The sequence below is a fragment of the Amblyomma maculatum genome, chromosome 8, assembly GCF_055883805.1.
Source record: "Amblyomma maculatum isolate TAMU_Amacu chromosome 8, ASM5588380v1, whole genome shotgun sequence".
Lineage (NCBI taxonomy): Eukaryota > Metazoa > Arthropoda > Arachnida > Ixodida > Ixodidae > Amblyomma > Amblyomma maculatum.
The window spans coordinates 119,322,367-119,342,420 of record NC_139351.1 but is presented as its reverse complement, the minus strand read 5'-3'; the positions used below and the strand labels follow the sequence as shown (position 1 = coordinate 119,342,420).

The window sequence follows — 20,054 nt, the reverse complement described above, 5'->3', positions numbered from 1 at the left end:
ATGAAATGATATGAGTTTTAGAAGAGTTTAGTACGAGAAAACTGTATGACGTTATTGTGACTCATAAGGCTTTTTCGCTAGGGTTATATGAGCAATACTGGACAGCCATGATGTCTGCCGACGACGGAAGCTTAAAGAGGCAGTGAATTTCCCCGCACTAGAAGCCGGGATCGTGTGGTCTTTGCCGACTAACGCAAACTGGGAACTTCGGAGACGAGAACGAAGGGCTCTTCGCGAGAATGGCCCCCATTGATGAATAAGGCAGAGGGGCGAGGAAGGAGCGCGCAAGTGCGCAGTATTGCCTTTTGTTTTTCGCAATCAAGGTGTCATCAGAATCGGCTTCATTTTTAGGCCTGGCGATGCCTTTCGACGACGTTCGTGAATATATACGCAGAACGACTGGAAAGTGCTATTATGGATGGCGAGAAACGCAACAGCATCTTGCGTTTGTCGCAATACTCGATCGATTGCAAAATTCAGCGACAAAAACTACCACACACACACACACACACACACACACACACACACACACACACACACACACACACACACACACACACACACATACATACATACATACATACATACATACATACATACATACATACATACATACATACATACATACATACATACATATATATATATATATATATATATTGTAGGGGTGTGTTTATTCGGTGAACCCAGGTGATTCCAGCCGCTCAGGGGAGACTCGCAGCGAAGCGTCAGGCGTGGCGAAAGAGCAAGGCAGCGAACAACTTCTTCGTCCTTGAGAGCGGCAGCACGCGACGCATGTCAGTGGTTATATCGATGAAGATTACCACACTACAGTTTCCCCCCGGGCAGAGAAGGAGCCATCCTGGCGACTCATGGTGCCGAAAGGACAGACGGATCGTAGTAGGGCTTGATTCGGTCCACATGAACTATTTCGCGTCCACGGCGACGCAAGTCCGCAGATGGCGTAACCGGCTCAACTACGTAGTTCACAGGAGATGTTTTTTGAAGGACTCGGTATGGACCGTGATACCGAGCAAGAAGCTTCTTTGACAGGCCGGCGGTTGTGGCAGGAACCCAGAGCCACACCAGGGAGTTGGGCGCATATGAAGGCGCCTCACCAGTGTCACGATGGTGTTTTTGTTGCCACTGATTTTCCTTTGTAAGCGAACGAGCGAGCTGACGGCATTCTTCTGCGTACTGGGCGGCGTCCGAGAGTGGCGTCGATTCAGAAACATCAGGGCGGTAGGGAAAAAGCGCGTCCATTGTGCAGGTTGGCTCGCGCCCGTAAAGAAGAAAAAAGGGAGAAAATCCGGTGGTGGTCTGTATCGCAGTGTTGTACGCGTAGGTTACGAAGGGAAGAACGTGGTCCCAGTTGGAATGAGCGTCGTTGACGTACATGGCCAGCATGTCACTCAGAGTACGGTTGAAGCGTTCTGTCAGGCCATTCGTCTGAGGGTGGTAAGAAGTAGCGGTGCGATGAATGATGCGACATTCTTTCAGTAGGGCCTCGAGAGCGTCGCACAAGAAAACGCGTCCGCGGTCACTGAGCAGTTCCTTCGGAGTCCCGTGGCGAAGAATCAAGTTGTTGAGAATGAACAAAGCAACGTCTCTTGCAGAGGCAGAGGGTAACGGTGATGTTTCAGTGTAGCGAGTCAGATGGTCTACTGCCACAATAATCCACCGGTTTCCAGCAGGAGTAGTCGGAAGAGGGCCATAGAGATCTATGCCAACGCGGTCAAACGGACGAGCAGGGCAGGGTAACGGCTGCAACGAAACAGAGGACTTCTGAGGAGTTTTTCGGCGTTGACAAGATTCGCAAGCGCGCACGAAATGTCTTACGAAGCGGTACATTCCACGCCAGTAAAATCGCAGACGTAGGCGCGTGTAGGTTTTCAATACGCCACCGTGAGCACATTGTGGGTCACCATGGTACGCAGCACAAATGTCGGCACGGAGATGACGCGGGATGACTAGAAGCCACTTCCGTCCATCAAGCAAATAATTGCGGCGATAGAGAAGACCGTCACGAATGGAGAAGTGGTGGGCTTGGCGGACGAGCGCTTTGGATGAATGACCGGGAGTAGGACTTGAGAGAAAATCCAAAAGTGCATTGATCCAGGGGTCATTCCGCTGCTCGGTAGCCATGTCGATAGTTGTAAGAGTCGACAAATCGTAGGCACAGACGTGGTCAGACGAATTATCTCTAGGCAATGGCGAGCGGGAAAGAGCATCCGCGTCCGTATGCTTTAGGCCTGATCGATAAATGACATGAATGTCAAACTCCTGGAGACGAAGAGCCCAGCGAGCAAGGCGACCGGATGGGTCTTTCAGAGAGGCAAGCCAGCACAAAGCGTGGTGATCGGTCACAACGTAAAACGGTCGATCATACACATAAGGACGAAATTTTCCGATAGCCCAAATAATGGCCAAACATTCCCTTTCTGTGACTGAATAATTAGATTCTGCCTTTGTCAATGTTCGGCTGGCGTATGCCACAACATACTCGCTGTAACCAGGCTTACGTTGGGTAAGGACGGCACCAAGCCCAATACCGCTGGCATCAGTGTGGATCTCCGTAGGCGCAGCCGGATCAAAGTGGCGTAGAATGGGCGGCGAAACCAAAAGGCGGCGTAAAGTGTCGAAGGCTTTATCGCAGGCTGGAGTCCAGGCGGAAAGGTCGGAGCTGCCGGCAAGGAGCTGGGTCAGAGGAGCGATGATAGAGGCGAAGTTCAAGATGAAACGTCGAAAGTAGGAGCAGAGGCCGATAAAGCTCCGAAGCTGCTTCAGGGAGGTTGGCTTCGGGAACTCTGCAACTGCGCGAAGTTTGGTGGGGTCGGGAAGAATGCCGTCCTTAGAAACTACGTGGCCTAAAATTGTGAGTTTTCGGGCGGCAAAGTGGCACTTCTTCAAATATATATATATATATATATATATATATATATATATATATATATATATATATATATATATATATATATATATATATATATATATATATATATATATGATAGGTACCGCCTCTGCTCCGAATATGGGGATAAACTGGAGTGTGCAACAAGCTCAGGTGAAAATATTGCACTATTGCACGCTCTGCAACAGCGTGAATGATTAAACGATGACTGATTAGACTCACTAGTTATTTTGCGGTTTGATTGAGTTGATATTTTTTCTTTGCTTCTTATTTCTGTGGTTTGGTTTGCTTTGTGGGGTTTAACGTCTCAAAGCGACTCAGGCTATGAGAGACGCCGTAGTGGAGGACTCCGGAAATTTTGACCACCTGAGCTTCTTTAACGTACACTGACATCGTTAAAGAACTCCTTCCTCCCAAGTTTCCCTAGGTACGGATCTTCAGTGACACTATGGGCTACGCCACACATCTATAGCTAAAGGCACCTGGTCATTTTCGACCATCCGATGGCTGCTGCCATCGAACCCGCAACCATAGGCTGAGAGTATACAATCTACCACCAACAAAGTCAGAGCAGCGGTCCCGGCACGAGCGAAATTCTTGCGACATCGCGAGCCACCCTCGTCATCGTGTAGACGTTTCGTTATCAAGTTCAAGGGAATTCGCCTTTCCTTTATAACGCTCTTATCATCGGCGCGTTCACACAGAATGTGTCGTTACAAACAGCTGAAAACGAGAAAAAGAGTAAATGCAAGCTGTGCCCCACCAGGCGGGAGAATGGCGCGCTGCGCAACAACTACAGGATGCGGGGAGCAAAAAGAGACCTCACTTTCAGATGCGACCTTGAGTGTACGCTGGACCGGGGCGTATGTTAAAATGGTGCCTGGGAGCAAAATATTGTACCAGGTGTTTCTCGACCCCTTCTGCAGCCCTCCCTTTACTCTTTTTCCCGTGAGCCAGTTCTAAAATACAGAGCAGATATTTCCTTTCAAGTGTGACGCAAAGATGGAAATCTCTCCCGGGAGCTTGAGCATCTTTGAGCGCCAAGGTTGAATGGAGAAAGCGAGATCAACACTTGGCCCAGTAGGGTATATCGCTCCTACCCGGTATATTTTTCTTCCGTGCACTTTTTTCTTTTTTTTTTTTTTGCGGTTTATTTCCATTGCGAGCGATATCAAAGAAAGGCTCAGCCTTTCTCGAGACGTCGCACTATGTGTTTTTCCTCTTTTGTTCTTTAGATTTAATCGAAGTTTCTGGACGGAAAAGTCCATGGAAACGCCAGGACTCGGATGGCACGCACTTTTCTCTGCCTGACCTTTGGCTGTTCCGCGCACTGGCAAAGTCATCATATCCAGGCACACCAATTTCAGAGAATCTATACGATTTCAAAATAACTCCCATTGTGATATGCTGAATACACACGGAGAGTTCAAATAACTCAGTGTACAGACTATCTCTTCAGACTGTTTAAGTGTAACACTTCACAATAATTCTTTAAAGAAAAGTTGCAAATGCTCTTTACACGATCAGTGGAGGTGTGAGGGTTAACTGCCACATGCACTTCTAGTTAGGTGAATGCAGAAAGAGGACAATAAACATCGTATAATAACGCATGAAAAACAAGATCCGCAAAATGACTAAAACAAAAAGTCCCTAACTTCCCGATAATCGAAATATATAGAATGCGCCGCTTAAACAAACAAGTAGTTTAGCAATGAGTAACTAACGTGTTCTAGAGACTGCGGTTTAGACACATCAAACGTCTGACTCCAAGCAAAAGAAACTGGAAGACGATATTACAAATATTACATTAGAAATTAAAAAAAAAAGTGTCGCCTCCCGCCGGTTTCAAATGGACAATGCCTTGGCAGCGCAATAAAGACGAAGCTTCCATGATACACTATTGAAGAAGTACTGTCCAGTTACTGCGGTTCGTCCATTATAGCCATTGAAAGGTAATATATGAATATACAAAAATGTCGCCACTATATATTTGATGATGGTGGAAAGCTGTAGAATCGATGAAGCTCAGTGATAACTTCTTCGTTCAATATCATTTAACGCTTGGTTCCTTCTATTTCTTCATTTATTCCAGAAGCGCTGCTAGCATTCGCAGAAACCCACAGACAGGGTTGGGACGCCCGTACGCCGTAGAAAAACGGGGAAAAGTTATAAGGGACACTCAAGCCCCAACTTTGAGGGTAAGAAGAGGCTTTCGTATGGCGGATCCTCGTCGGCTTAACTTAACTTTACAACCTCTCATAGACTGGTTAGCATACAAAGCTACCCCAATATGTGGAAGACCACCTAACGGGGAAAAGTTATAAGGGACACTTAAGCCCTACCTTTGACGGTAAGAGGAGGCTTTCGTATGGCGGATCCTCGTCGGCTTAACTTTACTACTTCTCATAGACTGGTTAGCATACAAAATGTGTAGACCACCTGACATAGATAAAAGTCCTAAAAACGGGCTTGTGTCACGGGATCAAACCTTACCCTCCCATCGCAAAGGAGCTTTCCGAGTTGGTAGCTTCTGCCAACTCAATGTCACGTGGTAGATGTTATACAAGCCCCTGACCGATCAGTTCCCGACCTTGTCACCTGCCAACTACTCTCTCTCTCTCTCTCTTTATATATATATATATATATAAACGGACAACGCCCACAGAGCTGGACTTTGTGGAGACCGGGGCGTTTAGCAGTACCGCGTTAAAAAGACAAAGGGAGAACAAAGCAACAAAATAAAAACAGAAAAGAAAACGGATATCGCCAGTCATCGAAAGTGCCCGTATTCAGGTAGCGAAACAGCTTAAATGAGTCTAGCATGCATTCGATGCTTCTTCACCGCGTGAAAAATGAAACGATCAAGGATTAAAAAAAAAAAAAAAAAAAGCGATTAAATGGGACTTCCCAAGCCGGAAAGCGGGAAAAGGCTTCAGAATGACAACGCGGAAGACGAAATTGAATTTTGATGCCGAAGACTCGACAGTGAAAGATGCAGATGAACGAACGAGAGCCCTAGGTTTTATGCTCCCTGTGGCATACAATATATACAAACTAAAGAAATAAATACACCACATCTTCCAAGGCTCCCCTTGACTTCACCGACAGCTGGTTTTCTTCATATTTACGCTTGAAAAGTAGGGAGGAAATATTATGATAAGGCACGTGTGGTGTGCCAGCGCACCAGTATAACGGCAACCGAAATTCTCGTCGGCGTTGTCAAATTTCCGACCCGAGTTTGTTTAAAAAATATAAAATTACATTTTCTTTTCTTTTTGTTTACAGCCGCTCACAGCCAGTCAAATCACGCAAAGCTTACAAATATACACGCCTTCTGAACAGACATGCCATCAAAATCAACTCGCTACAACGGGCTTATTTCCATCCGGTTAAACTAGGCGCGTGACTGTCAGATCAGTTTGTCTCGTTTAAACCGAAATCGCAATCAACCGCTAGAAGGCAGAACAAGCTTCAATGTACACACACACACACACACACACACACACACACACACACACACACACACACACACACACACACACACACACACACACACACACACACACACACACACACACACACACACACACACACACACACACACACACACACACACACATATATATATATATATATATATATATATATATATATATATATATATATATATATATATATATATATAAAGGAAAGAAGCCAACAGTCGGCGAGGCCAAGGAAAGCGTTGGGGATGGTACTTTTATGTCTTTTTTTTTTTAATGTTTACTTGGATAAGCACAGAAATTAGTAATGTAGTCTGTTTATGGGAAAGATAATTAGACACAAAGTAGAAGAAAAAACAACGTGCCGATGGTGGGATCCGAACCCACGACCTCCGAATAACGCGTCCGGTGCTCTACCAACTGAGCTACATCGGCCGCTGTCCCCCCTGCTACTTTCTTGGGTATTTATGTTGTCTGTATACGAACCTTGAGAGTGTTCACCAGCGCCACTTTCAGCCATAGCGGCGGACGTGGGACGTCCTTTGTTACCACCAGCGTCACGTAGAACGTGATCAAGAGCGAGGGCGAAAGCTGTGCTAGAACCCTCTTACGCTACCTATGGCTTCAAGACTGCCAGAACCGAGACCCCCGTAAGCTACAAGCAGATAAATCAACGGGAAGTGAGGGTGCTCGTTATAATACATGAAGGAAAGAAGCCAACAGTCGGCGAGGCCAAGGAAAGCGTTGGGGATGGTACTTTTATGTCTTTTTTTTTTTAATGTTTACTTGGATAAGCACAGAAATTAGTAATGTAGTCTGTTTATGGGAAAGATAATTAGACACAAAGTAGAAGAAAAAACAAAGTAGAAGAAAAAACAACGTGCCGATGGTGGGATCCGAACCCACGACCTCCGAATAACGCGTCCGGTGCTCTACCAACTGAGCTACATCGGCCGCTGTCGCCCCTGCTACTTTCTTGGGTATTTATGTTGTCTGTATACGAACCTTGAGAGTGTTCACCAGCGCCACCCTCAGCCATAGCGGCGGACGTGGGACGTCCTTTGTTACCACCAGCGTCACGTAGAACGTGATCAAGAGCGAGGGCGAAAGCTGTGCTAGAACCCTCTTACGCTACCTATGGCTTCAAGACTGCCAGAACCGAGACCCCCGTAAGCTACAAGCAGATAAATCAAGGGGAAGTGAGGGTGCTCGTTATAATACATGAAGGAAAGAAGCTACAGTCGGCGAGGCCAAGGAAAGCGTTGGGGATGGTACTTTTATGTCTTTTTTTTTTAATGTTTACTTGGATAAGCACAGAAATTAGTAATGTAGTCTGTTTATGGGAAAGATAATTAGACACAAAGTAGAAGAAAAAACAACGTGCCGATGGTGGGATCCGAACCCACGACCTCCGAATAACGCGTCCGGTGCTCTACCAACTGAGCTACATCGGCCGCTGTCCCCCCTGCTACTTTCTTGGGTATTTATGTTGTCTGTATACGAACCTTGAGAGTGTTCACCAGCGCCACCCTCAGCCATAGCGGCGGACGTGGGACGTCCTTTGTTACCACCAGCGTCACGTAGAACGTGATCAAGAGCGAGGGCGAAAGCTGTGCTAGAACCCTCTTACGCTACCTATGGCTTCAAGACTGCCAGAACCGAGACCCCCGTAAGCTACAAGCAGATAAATCAAGGGGAAGTGAGGGTGCTCGTTATAATACATGAAGGAAAGAAGCCAACAGTCGGCGAGGCCAAGGAAAGCGTTGGGGATGGTACTTTTATGTCTTTTTTTTTTTAATGTTTACTTGGATAAGCACAGAAATTAGTAATGTAGTCTGTTTATGGGAAAGATAATTAGACACAAAGTAGAAGAAAAAACAACGTGCCGATGGTGGGATCCGAACCCACGACCTCCGAATTACCAGGAGTATCCAAGTAAACATTAAAAAAAAAAAGACATAAAAGTGCCATCCCCAACGCTTTCCTTGGCCTCGCCGACTGTTGGCTTCTTTCCTTCATGTATTATAACGAGCACCCTCACTTCCCCTTGATTTATCTGCTTGTAGCTTACGGGGGTCTCGGTTCTGGCAGTCTTGAAGCCATAGGTAGCGTAAGAGGGTTCTAGCACAGCTTTCGCCCTCGCTCTTGATCACGTTCTACGTGACGCTGGTGGTAACAAAGGACGTCCCACGTCCGCCGCTATGGCTGAGGGTGGCGCTGGTGAACACTCTCAAGGTTCGTATACAGACAACATAAATACCCAAGAAAGTAGCAGGGGGGACAGCGGCCGATGTAGCTCAGTTGGTAGAGCACCGGACGCGTTATTCGGAGGTCGTGGGTTCGGATCCCACCATCGGCACGTTGTTTTTTCTTCTACTTTGTGTCTAATTATCTTTCCCATAAACAGACTACATTACTAATTTCTGTGCTTATCCAAGTAAACATTAAAAAAAAAAGACATAAAAGTACCATCCCCAACGCTTTCCTTGGCCTCGCCGACTGTTGGCTTCTTTCCTTCATGTATTATAACGAGCACCCTCACTTCCCCTTGATTTATCTGCTTGTAGCTTACGGGGGTCTCGGTTCTGGCAGTCTTGAAGCCATAGGTAGCGTAAGAGGGTTCTAGCACAGCTTTCGCCCTCGCTCTTGATCACGTTCTACGTGACGCTGGTGGTAACAAAGGACGTCCCACGTCCGCCGCTATGGCTGAGGGTGGCGCTGGTGAACACTCTCAAGGTTCGTATACAGACAACATAAATACCCAAGAAAGTAGCAGGGGCGACAGCGGCCGATGTAGCTCAGTTGGTAGAGCACCGGACGCGTTATTCGGAGGTCGTGGGTTCGGATCCCACCATCGGCACGTTGTTTTTTCTTCTACTTTGTTTTTTCTTCTACTTTGTGTCTAATTATCTTTCCCATAAACAGACTACATTACTAATTTCTGTGCTTATCCAAGTAAACATTAAAAAAAAAAAGACATAAAAGTACCATCCCCAACGCTTTCCTTGGCCTCGCCGACTGTTGGCTTCTTTCCTTCATGTATTATAACGAGCACCCTCACTTCCCCTTGATTTATCTGCTTGTAGCTTACGGGGGTCTCGGTTCTGGCAGTCTTGAAGCCATAGGTAGCGTAAGAGGGTTCTAGCACAGCTTTCGCCCTCGCTCTTGATCACGTTCTACGTGACGCTGGTGGTAACAAAGGACGTCCCACGTCCGCCGCTATGGCTGAGGGTGGCGCTGGTGAACACTCTCAAGGTTCGTACACAGACAACATAAATACCCAAGAAAGTAGCAGGGGGGACAGCGGCCGATGTAGCTCAGTTGGTAGAGCACCGGACGCGTTATTCGGAGGTCGTGGGTTCGGATCCCACCATCGGCACGTTGTTTTTTCTTCTACTTTGTGTCTAATTATCTTTCCCATAAACAGACTACATTACTAATTTCTGTGCTTATCCAAGTAAACATTAAAAAAAAAAGACATAAAAGTACCATCCCCAACGCTTTCCTTGGCCTCGCCGACTGTTGGCTTCTTTCCTTCATGTATTATAACGAGCACCCTCACTTCCCCTTGATTTATCTGCTTGTAGCTTACGGGGGTCTCGGTTCTGGCAGTCTTGAAGCCATAGGTAGCGTAAGAGGGTTCTAGCACAGCTTTCGCCCTCGCTCTTGATCACGTTCTACGTGACGCTGGTGGTAACAAAGGACGTCCCACGTCCGCCGCTATGGCTGAGGGTGGCGCTGGTGAACACTCTCAAGGTTCGTATACAGACAACATAAATACCCAAGAAAGTATCAGGGGGGACAGCGGCCGATGTAGCTCAGTTGGTAGAGCACCGGACGCGTTATTCGGAGGTCGTGGGTTCGGATCCCACCATCGGCACGTTGTTTTTTCTTCTACTTTGTGTCTAATTATCTTTCTCATAAACAGACTACATTACTAATTTCTGTGCTTATCCAAGTAAACACTAAAAAAAAAAAAAGACATAAAAGTACCATCCCCAACTTTCCTTGGCCTCGCCGACTGTTGGCTTCTTTCCTTCATGTATTATAACGAGCACCCTCACTTCCCCTTGATATATATATATATATATATATATATATATATATATATATATATTATATATATATATATATATATATTGCCACCTGGGGGTTTGAGGTACCGCCCGAGAGACGAAGCAGTTGAAGACTCTCGTGCCCTTCTTCTAGCTAGGACTGTTGACTCTTGACTGTGTGTTTTGACTGCATGCTTATAACGTAGACTGACACACGCTTAAAAACATAATTAAAGTTTTACTGCCGTTTTGACTGCCCCGCCGGGGTGGTGCAGTGGTAAGACGCCCGACTGCTGTGCCCGAGTACCCGGGCTCGAATCCGACCTCGGCTGCTCCGTCGATGGAGGCGAAACGAAGAGGCGTCCGCGTGCTGTGGGATTTCAGCGCACGTTAAAGATCCCCAGGTGGTCGAAATTACTCCCTAGCCTTCTACTACGGTCCCCCTTTCTCTCTTTCCACTTTAACTCCCACCTTCCTCCCATCCCTTACGGCGCGGATCAGGTGTCCACAGAAACGAGTGTGACATATACTGTGCCTGTCCTTTCCTGGGAACCAATTATTATTATTATTTGGACTGGGGATCACTTTTCATAAGAGAGGCATATTACAGATCCAGATCACTATTTATAGGGGTTGGAGATGCCTCCAACCCCTATAAATGCTCTTCTGGATCTGTAATATGTCGCTCTGATGAAGACTGGTCCCCAGTCGAGACGTCAGTAAAATCTTGTTATGGTTTTAGGCGCACTCTGTTCCTTCTAATACCGCAGACGACAGTACTTGAATGCAGCGACACTGCACCGAACTATAGGCCTGCAGAAGGAGATTTAGACAGACAGAGAGAGAAAGGGCAAAGAAGTGAGACCGAAAGCCGACGTCTACTCGAAGGCACGGGCGTCGGTTCTGCTTATACAGCGAGTGGTGAAACTTTCAGGGCCCCGGCTCGAGAACCGAGCGTAGACGGCATGCGCAAGCGAGGACCTGGGAGAGGCTCAAGAAGATGGGTATAGGGCGTGCTTGGAAGAACGCAAGCAGAGCCGACTCGGAGTCTGTGTTTTGCATACATTGGACAGCGGATGGGGGGCACACTGGAGTGATCCCGCTCCTCAATTCACCGGCCCGGCGCAGAACACCTGCGCATGCGCTAAGGCGAGCGCGTCAAGAGAACACGGAGCAGCGGCATTCTAGGAACAGACTTTTCAAAGAAAAACAAAAACAAAAACGAAGATTTGTGTACGCAACGGAAATGGTTCGTGCATTGGCGTCCGCGCGGGCGCTTTATGTCCACGTGGAGAGCACCGCACGCCACTCCGTCACCTTTATTTAACGCCTCTCACGAATGGGCGCGAAGCGAGAAGCCCCGGCCCACTCTATATACGCGGACCAATCTGAGCGAATGTTTGGTGGGGAAAACAGCAAGACTGCGCATCGCGGCGATTCACAAACACGCGGTACAGGAAAGGCAGCGAAGACACGGCACTAACGACGAAATTTTAAAAGGCAGAAAGACTGCAAAAAAAAAAAAAAAAAAAAAAGAAAGAACTGGAAAAAGAGAAAATTCTATGCGATTACTGGTGCAGAAAAGCTGAAAGCAAGAAATGCCAAGAATATGGAACTTCCCCGGTGCCCAACGGGAAACTGTTTATTGTTATCAATTTTTTCATGAACGACAGGAACACTGTCGGCGTGCCGCACGCCGTAGTAGAAGGTTAATTATATGTGACTCCAACCACTTGGAGTACTTCCTTGCTGCTGACCAATATATCGGTACACGAGCTCTTTTTTTTTTTTTTTTTCGATTTCTGGGCGCTAGACGGCGCACATCCTCGAGGTTCAGAGCTTGATCGTGAGGATACAATGTTTCACCACATTATATCTTCAAGGTGTATACAGTGAGGGGGCTAGTGATGCATGAACTTGAAAAGAAAACCGTGCAAAGGACGGAACACAGGAAGATGTGGATAGGACGGACGAGGACTTTGCGAAGTTAACTTGCGAACTTGGAACGAAAATTGCGCAGAGGACGGAACACAGGGTGGACAGGAAGTCCTCGTCCGTCCTCTGCGCGATTTTCGTTCCAAGTTCGCAAATTACCTTCCCAATTAGGATACGTTTTCTCGTCGTCTGGTATGTGAAACCAAGAGCCAGAAGGCTAGGAAGAGGCACTGTCGAAGTGGCGGCACACTCTATCAGCGCACTGCACACACACACAAAAAAAAAAAGAAATAAAAAAATGACAAGTTGCAATTTTTCAGCTGGATTCAAACTTTCAGTTAAATCCAATTAAAGTTCGGGGCCCTAATCTTCCCCCTCACCGCCAAGAAAATATCAGTGATAAGTCAGACAGATGTAAAAAAAAAAAAAAAAAAAAAAAAAAAGAAACCGTTTTCGAAACTTGCAGTTCGTCCAAGGCGCCCCAGGTCAGCGCCCAGCGCTTTAGGACAAGCGTTGGCCTAACGGAGCGCCATTTTTCCTCAACTGGGGAAAAAAAAAAGAAAAAAAGAAAAAAGAAATGAATAAACAAACTCTGCTAGTGTATTAAGCCTCTTCCGGTTGAACGCTACACCCTGAGTAGCTACATACGCCCCTCGGTCTTTCAACTGCAGCAGGGAAAGCGGCGAGCTCGTTTGGCGACCATTTCCGTGCTGGGACGAGAAGAGGCAGAGTACAAGCCTCGATGATGGGCAACGCCGGAGGGCGCATCGAACATCAGTCCGGGATGCTGGACGCACGCTCGGAAACATGCTTCTCGCATTTACAGTTTACAAATGGCCCCCCAGGGCAAGGGAGAGGATAGGAGAAAGAGGGAGAGATAGCGAGAGGAGAGTAATATGAAAGAGAGAGAGAACCGCGCGGCCAGAGAGAGAGAGAGAAAGAGACGGTGGTGATGGAGCTGGGCGGTTGGCGTTGGCGACGATGATCGACGGTGGAACAAAACGGCGGAGACAGACATACGCACGCGCACACGGCAGCGTCAATTCGGGGAAAAAAGAAATGCGGTTGGCACAACCGGAGGGTGGAGAAACAGGATGACGAAAAGAAGAAAGCTCGCTTGTTTTTTTTTTTTTTTTTTTTTTCTTTTCGCCGCAAATGGGTTCCCGAATATGCCACGTCGTAAAAGATCAGAGCCAGCCCCTAACTTTTCAGCGGCTGGCATGCATAGACGTAATAAAGAAAGAGTACACACCGTATGTATCGGTTCGCGACAGAAGGACTAGCCTGCCGCGCACAGAAAACTATTGGATCCCTCGTACAGATTTATAACAGGTGAAGATTACTCACATAAGGACAACAGGACAAAGCGAGCTACACCTGTATGTGTGACCTTGCGTAAACTTGCCCAACAAAGACCATCGAGTACTTTGCAAATCATACAGGGATAATTCTGCTGCGAAGCCAATGAAGTTCAATAAACCAAGCTGGCATGCGCGGATTCCGCCTTACGTCGATCCTATTGCAAAAATTTAGGAATTAAAAAGGGCGGGAAATTTTTCCACAGCTTCCGCGGGGTACCGAAGTAACGAATCTAGCGAGATAAGCACGCAATCATATAAGAATGCAAACCTCTCGAGCTAACAACGGTACTGTACACCAGATCAGTATATATATATATATATATATATATATATATATATATATATATATATATATATATATATATATATATATATATCTTTATATATAAAACGCATTTGAAACTGCGTCACATGTATCTAACAAGCTCTCTCAAATCGATTTCGCCGTGTGAAACCTCATAACCCCAGTATGGAGTAAGCACACTAGCGAGTAAGAAACAGCCTAGGTAGCTTCAAACCCACGTATAGAAAGAGAAAATAAAAAAACGTGCTATAACAATGCCAGCGGATAATGCAATAATGGAATCATGTAATAACAAAATAATAAGCGCGAACTTTTGTGCGCGCTGGCGAAAATTGAGCCGTAGCTCAAGGTTAATCGCGGTTTCTAACTTCTGAAAACTAATATGGTTATAACTAACGACAGGATGCAAATCTCTGATTGGAACCAGGTGTCTAACTATTATGGTTGAAAAAACATCTTTCTAAATACATTTCTGCCTCTTCGGGAATTCATAAACAGATATTACTGCGCTGCAAAAGCCGTCTTTACGCCCTGAGAAGGCTATCTTTAAAAATTGGCGTAGGGTTCCCCTGAAAACCTGGTAAGCAAGAACTTGGTTTGCTTTGGTTTGGTTCGTGGGGCTTAACGTCCCAAAGTAAGTTAGGGTACGAGAGACGGCGTAGTGGAAGGCTCCGGAAATTTCGACCACCTGGGCTTCTTTAACCATCCCTTACATCGCACAGCACACGGGCGCCTTGTAAGAACATGTACACAAGAAAAGACAGCTTTAAATGAATGAATGATCTAGAAACAGCACTTTATCTGTGCCTTAAGGGTATGAAGTGATAGCGATATTCGGTTATCTGGAATGCTTCGGCACTAACGAATTGAACGAAGACGAGCTCTCAATACTGGGACCGCAGTCTCAGAACGGAGGCATGTTTCCTTGAGCCGTGTTTCCTTCCTCGTCCGTGTCTTAGCAGCGCTGTTTTATCGCGATCAATGACCAACAAGCCCGTTCATCCACACACGTTTTTATTTTTTTAAAAGGAATAAATTTTTTTATTAATATAGATAGTTTAAGTCACGTGGCGACTTTTAATTCGAGTTGCATATCATGCTTTATTCCCGTTCGTTTCACCCGAGACACCTCGTCTCATGTAACGGTTATGGAGCGTTGAAATTCCGGCGCAAGGTAATGCACCTGTGACGTCATGACCCTGTCTGCCGATCAGAAGTTTCACCACATAGCAACGACGGAAAAACAAAGGGTGCTTTTCTGAGATTATCGCATAAAGTCGTGGCTTACCCTCGATATAGAGAAGCGTTCTGTGAGCGACTCCTGTCAAAAGAAACAGAGTAATCTGTCAAAGCACGTAAAAAAATGCAGTGATCTTAGAGAAGTAAGTGACCAAAATTTTAAAGCTTTAAGACTTTGTACTGCCTTAAAGAATGGCAGCCTTCCACGTCAATTGTTAAGTGCGCCAACGAAAAGGCAGCACTGCAAAAGGGTAAAAGAAATAGATGTACTACAAGAGCGGTAGTCAGAAGAAGACCGACTTTAACTTTCTGGATAGGCTTTAAAGAGCAGTAAAAATCTTCCTCCGCCCGCGACACGCCGCCAATGTCCCCTTTCTCACACGCCTCGGGAAAGCGGTCTTAACAAAATGGGCCGATTAGGCGCGGAACCGTATAAGCCTCACACTGACACGCGATTCCTAGCCACTGGCAGGCAACGATAAATTTGGAGCAAAGCATGTCGCGTTAGGAAGGACGAGGTTATCTTTTAAGTGGTACGTAAGAGGTTTCGAGGCGGGAAAAGAAAGAAAAGATCGCAGCGCGTCAGTTGGGACATCTGAAGTTGCAGAGCATTAGACGGCCTATACCCACAAGCCAAGTTAGTTGTCTAAAGAAGCGAGATCCCACAAATTGCACAGCAGCACAGATGACACAGCAAGAAGACTACAGTTTTAGGTTTGGCTTCTGCGTACACCTCTTTGTTTTTTTCATTCTTCTTCTATATATCGATGGATGAAAAAACGTTATTCCGTCAGAAGACGCATCAAGACGCATTGCTGTTTCTTGGCCAACTGCTAATCCGAGGCGGATAAATCCTCCGCTCCAGTTTGTAATGATCGGTGATGTCTTGAAAGGACACCAGCCCATCTCTAGTGGACCTATTCGGAACCGCGGGCTCACCTACTCGGCTGGCGAAGCCTGGAGCATTCATATGAGCCGCCTCGTTCCCATGGTTCCCAGAACGTGCCGGTACCCAGATAATTTCCACCTCCCTAGGCCATCGTCCCGTGGCCCGGTTAGGCACTTGTGCCGCTGTAACAGATATTCTGCCCCCACGCCAAATTTAGGATGGCTATTTTTGAGTCGCTGAACATTTGGTCAGGCTTAGTGTGAGAAACAGCTGCATCCTCTGCAGTTTTGGGGGAGAGGGTTCCGATTGATAAAGAGGTGACCGAGCGTCATCGTCCGTCAATGCACACCACGACTGCAAAATGTGTCCTTGACATTATACTCTGCGACGTCTATCTACATATGTGGCCCCATTGTATACATTCCATACTCAGCATGTAAAGCTCCGGACCATATCTTCCCATCCTGCGGCCCTCATGATGTACTGGATGTACATTACTGCGCAAAGGCTTTATATGCAAGCCTTTATGCACTTCCCGCCTCACCCGAACTTTCGTTTCCCCGGCTGGAACCTCAACCTCGAAGCCAATCCTCTACAATATGCCCCTTTCCGCTTTTGTTTTCGAAAGCTTATACCGAGTTGCATCACCAGGTTGCCCAGCCGGTAGCGTTTCATTACAGCAACGCTACCGGCAGGACAGTTTCACGTTACAACGTCCAGAAATGTCGCCATGCGAGAGATCGAGTAGCGCGGCACGCCACGACAACGAACCTGTCCTACTGTCCCCTATGAAGGATTTCTGGCCCTTCAGCGATCCGATTCCTTCCTCCATTGTCCTGCCAACGTCTCCATTTTCTCTTCTCCCGCGCAGTATTCGATGGGTTCCCGCTGTTCCTACCGCACACGGCTACAAAGGATCAAAGGGGTCCGGTCCGTGCGCAGATCCCGAGCGGACGCTTCGAAGAACAAAAGCTGCGCAATCAATCACCCTGACCGCGGATCGGCGTGTCCAATGGGCCGACAGGAAGACGGGTCAATGCGTTTTCCCTGTAACGACCTCCACGCGCGCTTTCCAGTGGGGGCATATCTCCGGGTTCGAAGGTCACGGGATCACGAAGCACGTGTGGCGACGAGCGAGAAGAGAAGGACGATGAGGAGCGGGAACCCTTTTGTTGCGCATGCGAGAAAACGGTCTCATCATCCTCGCTGCATCGCGACGACCGGCACAAAAGGCAAGAGCGCCGGGAAAGAGGCCATCCGACATTTTCATCCCGCCCGGCGACCCTCAGAATGCAATTGCTCTCTGCCGCCGCCCGCGTATAGAGTACGAGCCCGACAGGGCACCACCTCTTGCATCTGCCGGACCAAACACGCGGGAGGAGGCAGACCTAAAGAAAATCCAGCTGAACACCAGCGGAATGGCCGTTTGGTACCTAAAAATGGTACCGGTATCGGTAAAAGCACGCACAAAGGTGGTGAGACTGTGGAAGGACTTTTATTTATTTATTTATTTATTTATTTATTTATTTATTTATTTATTTATTTATTTATTTATTTATTTATTTATTTATTTATTTATTTATTTATTTATTTATTTATTTGCTTACCCTCAGGGCCCAAGGGCATTACAGAGGGGAGTGGGGGTCGAATTAAAGAAAGTAAAACACAATACAGCAAAAAAATAAATAAATAACACAAAACTAAATGGTATTTATACAGTAAATGATAACGACTGCGCAACAAGATATAAAAATACAAAATCAGCAGCAACACAACCAAGCAGTAGATGTTGAACAAACAAAAGCACGAAAAACACAGCAAAAATATGTTAAACATTGAAGCAAAAAAGGTTAGTAACAGCTGTACGAAAAGCAATGACATCTGTGATTTCAGCAATGGCACGAGGAAGGCGATTCTAACTGTTAGAAGTGTTTGGAACGAAGGAGTCATGGCAGTAGTTGGCGCGACATAATGGAATTCCCACTTTCTGACAGTGATCAATACTTGATGAAGTGTAGGACGGTTGCATTAGACGTTTCTGTCTGAGATATGTATTATAGTGAAAAATCTTATGAAACAAACATAGCCGAAATATTTTTCTGCGTTCCGTTAGAAGAGGCAATGAGAGGGAAGATTTCATGGCAGTCACGCTAGAAGTGCGATAATAGCTAGACAATATAAAGCGAGATGCTGCACGCTTTCTAGTTCAGTAATGAGTGAAACGACGCCTGGGTCCCAGACAGAAGCTGCATACTTCAGATTTGGACGAACCAAAGTGTTGTAATAATGCGTCGGCATAACGGAACTTCGCAGATGCGCAACTGTCGAGAAAAAAATACGTTGCTCGTCTACTCGAAAACTAGGCGAGGTATCTATCTGCATAACGTCTAAGTCTACAAAACGACCACACCAAGCAAATCTATATAAACTAGATATACTGTCCGCAAAAGTTTTTCAACTAGTAGTATGAGTCGTTTTTCATTACTATTACTGAGGGTGATAGTTGGATGAGGTCTGACTTCATAAACTCTGAAGCTACACGCGATGCAATTAGCGTCAGAAACGAATGTTTACGCACATTTTGCACAAGATGACTACAGCGTCATTTAAGAAGGGATAGCACTGGAATGTGCGACAAATTGTATCACACAGGATCGGAGGGATGTAATACGAATAAGATTGGGTATGATAATAATAATAATAATAATAATAATAATAATAATAATAATAATAATAATAATAATAATAATAATAATAATAATAATAATAATAATAATAATAATAATAATAATAATAATAATAATAATAATAATAATAATAATAATAATAATTGGTTCACAGGAAGGGAAGTATCTTTCACTTCTTTCTGTGCACACCTGAACCACGCCGTAAAGGAAGGGAGGAAGGTGGGAGTGAAGGTGGAGAGAGAGAAAGAGGAGCCGCAGTGAAGGGCTACGGATTGATTTCGTCCACCCGGAGGTCTTTAACTAAAATCGAATTCTGAGCGCAACACAGAATCTTACAGCGAACCCAATAGGAAGAGGCTTACGTCGTATGCGCGCACACCCAGCGCTCTGAACAAAGTACGAAGGCCTGCGCAACCAACCACTCCGGGCAGGAGTGCCGCCGTCCATGTGCTGATACAACGACGTCGTGGTAGGTGCCAGACTGTACGTGCCCCTACAACGAAGGCGGCAGTCCTGTTTGGAAAGTGGGCTCGGCGCATGCAGCCTAGGCCCATCCGAATCTCGTTAAGAACTTGGCGTGCGTAGAACGGGGCGGGGAATGTCGGGGAACAGACCCGCCGCCGAAGCACTTACCGCTGTAAACATAGGACCGAGAACAAGGAGAATCGAGAAAGATTGGAAGAGAACAAGAAAAAAAAGACAAAAGCAAGAAAGCCATAAAAAGAAAACAGCTCCGCTTCGATCGATATATACTTTCGCGGCAGATTTCAATCTGCTTTCCTGCAAGAAGAAATCGCGAAGTCGATAAATATACCGCAGCAAACGATAGTGACTCGCCGAAGTCGTGATGCAGGCTCGTCCTATAACCGGGACACAACCACAGCTTGGTGACTAGGAGGACGAAGGGGTATAGTTTGCGGCAATGCATTGGATGTTTAAACGATTCCACCAAAGCGCCGTTTATACTGGAGAGCTGATTTGATTTTGCGATTTCCCCCGAGATAGACTATTTAAATATTTACTATAAACGCCGTATCACCAAGTCACCAAACAGAAGCGTCTATACGAATTCTCCCGAGAGCCGTTTCTAACAACGATTTACACCGAAGTTCCGAACATAACTCGCCAGCAGCAAACCTCCTGCCAGTTCGAGACCCAACCATAAATGTATAAAAGCTAAGCAAAACGAAG

The 20,054-nt window shown here is 46.2% G+C and overlaps 7 non-coding genes across 7 annotated transcripts; 4 read left to right on the top strand and 3 right to left on the bottom strand.

Moving 5' to 3' along the window:
• Positions 1–6,755: 6,755 nt before the first annotated feature.
• Positions 6,756–6,828, bottom strand: TRNAT-CGU (transfer RNA threonine (anticodon CGU)). Its single transcript has one exon. It is a non-coding gene; the product is annotated as a tRNA-Thr (tRNA).
• A 446-nt stretch (positions 6,829–7,274) lies between these two features.
• On the bottom strand, positions 7,275–7,347 carry TRNAT-CGU (transfer RNA threonine (anticodon CGU)). The gene has a single exon. It is a non-coding gene; the product is annotated as a tRNA-Thr (tRNA).
• A 427-nt stretch (positions 7,348–7,774) lies between these two features.
• TRNAT-CGU (transfer RNA threonine (anticodon CGU)) lies at positions 7,775–7,847 on the bottom strand. Its single transcript has one exon. It is a non-coding gene; the product is annotated as a tRNA-Thr (tRNA).
• An 832-nt stretch (positions 7,848–8,679) lies between these two features.
• Positions 8,680–8,752, top strand: TRNAT-CGU (transfer RNA threonine (anticodon CGU)). Its single transcript has one exon. It is a non-coding gene; the product is annotated as a tRNA-Thr (tRNA).
• Positions 8,753–9,180: 428 nt separating this feature from the next.
• Positions 9,181–9,253, top strand: TRNAT-CGU (transfer RNA threonine (anticodon CGU)). Its single transcript has one exon. It is a non-coding gene; the product is annotated as a tRNA-Thr (tRNA).
• A 446-nt stretch (positions 9,254–9,699) lies between these two features.
• Positions 9,700–9,772, top strand: TRNAT-CGU (transfer RNA threonine (anticodon CGU)). The gene has a single exon. It is a non-coding gene; the product is annotated as a tRNA-Thr (tRNA).
• A 428-nt stretch (positions 9,773–10,200) lies between these two features.
• TRNAT-CGU (transfer RNA threonine (anticodon CGU)) lies at positions 10,201–10,273 on the top strand. Its single transcript has one exon. It is a non-coding gene; the product is annotated as a tRNA-Thr (tRNA).
• Positions 10,274–20,054: the final 9,781 nt, after the last annotated feature.